The sequence below is a fragment of the Aulonocara sp. 'chitande type north' Nkhata Bay genome, linkage group LG23, assembly GCF_057382095.1.
Source record: "Aulonocara sp. 'chitande type north' Nkhata Bay isolate Kocher_YH1m ecotype deep benthic linkage group LG23, A_spYH_male_GT1.1, whole genome shotgun sequence".
Taxonomy (NCBI): Eukaryota; Metazoa; Chordata; class Actinopteri; order Cichliformes; family Cichlidae; genus Aulonocara; species Aulonocara sp. 'chitande type north' Nkhata Bay.
In genome coordinates, this window is record NC_141365.1 from 19,131,744 (window position 1) to 19,133,713 (window position 1,970).

The window sequence follows — 1,970 nt, forward strand, 5'->3', positions numbered from 1 at the left end:
TGACCCAACACAAATAATAACTGGTTGATTACTTTACATAATTTCAGTTGAGGTGTGGAAATGTGCTAGCATGTTCTTTTAACATTTCATGAAACATGTACTTATGCTTATAGAAGGATAGGCTCACACATTTTTTGTGCATGTCTCTTTGAGAGGTATTTTGATATGTAAGTGTTAAAATAGAAGTGATCACACTTTTGTTTAATCATTTTTTTGAACTTCCATGTCTGAGTCCAGGCTCTGCACAAGTCATACCACTGAAGACCAGTAACATGAAGCTGGCCTTGTACCTGCCAGTAGTAAGCATGACTTAATTAAAAAATCCAATTTGACATCTGCAAATACTTTCAGTTGATACAACCTTTTACATTTTGACATTATGCTTGGAGGTTATGCTTGATTTCCACAGCATGTGCTAGTTCTAGACATGGCTCATGGTAACGAATCAATTTGTGGGCCATATAACTGCAAACTTTACAAATGCAAATGTCCCTCTTCAGTGAATACCCACACACATTGCGTTGGTGACAGATGACGGGTATTAAGAGGAAGACACGGAAAAGGTGAAGCATTCTTATGTAACTCTAGGCATCAGATTAGGGGTTCAGGCTGCTGTAGGACAATACGTTTCCTGTCTGCACTAGTCCAAATTTAGATCCGACAAGTGGTTTCTCCATACTCATGCCCATTGTTTTCACTGGTGGCATATGCAGCGGGTCAAAGTCACTGTATGCCTCTGCTACCTGAAGCACTGACAGGTCAGGAAGAGGGCTAATCATTCTTCTGAAGAAATTTCAATTCAATTCAATCTTATTTATATAGCACCAAATCACAACAAAAGTTGCCTCAAGGCGCTTCATAGATACAGAGAAAAACCCAACAATCATATGACCCCCTATGAGCAAGCACTTTGGCGACAGTGGGAAGGAAAAACTCCCTTTTAACAGGAAGAAACCTCCGGCAGAACCAGGCTGCGACCGGTTGGGGTGAGAGAAGGAAGACAGGATAAAAGACATGCTGTGGAAGAGAGACAGAGGTTAATAACAGATATGATTCAATGCAGAGAGGTCTATTAACACATAGTGAGTGAGAAAGGTGACTGGAAAGGAAAACTCAATGCATCATGGGAATCCCCAGCAGCCTACGTTTATCGCAGCATAACTAAGGGAGGATTCAGGGTCACCTGGTCCAGCCCTAACTATATGCTTTAGCAAAAAAGAAAGTTTTAAGCCTAATCTTGAAAGTAGAGATAGTGTCTGGTTTATTCTAGTTCTGGTTCCACAGAAGAGGGGCCTGAAAACTGAAGGCTCTCCCTCCCATTCTACTTTTAAATACTCTAGGAACAACAAGTAGGCCTGCAGTGCAAGAGCAAGTGCTCTAATAGGGTGATATGGTACTACAAGGTCATTAAGATAAGATGGGGCCTGATTATTTAAGACCTTGTATGTGAGGAGCAGGATTTTGAATTCAATTCTGGATTTAACAGGAAGCCAATGAAGGGAAGCCAAAACAGGAGAAATATGCGCTCTCTTTCTAGTCCCTGTCAGTACTCTTGCTGCAGCATTTTGGATTAGCTGAAGGCTCTACAGGGAGTTTTTAGGACATCCTGATAATAATGAATTACAGTAGTCCAGCCTGGAAGTAATAAATGCATGAACTAGTTTTTCAGCGTCACTCTGAGACAGGATATTTCTAACTTTAGAGATGTTGCGCAAATGGAAGAAAGCAGTCTTACATATTTGTTTAATATGTGCGTTGAAGGACATGTCCTGGTCAAAAATGACTCCCAGGTTCCTCACAGCGTTACTGGAGGCCAAGGTAATGCCATCCAGAGTAAGAATCTGGTTAGATCTGATATTTCTAAGATTATCAGGGCCGAGTACAATAACCTCAGTTTTATCTGAATTAAGAAGCAGAAAGTTAGCGGCCATCCAGGTGTTTATGTCTTTATGACATTCCTGCAGTTTAAC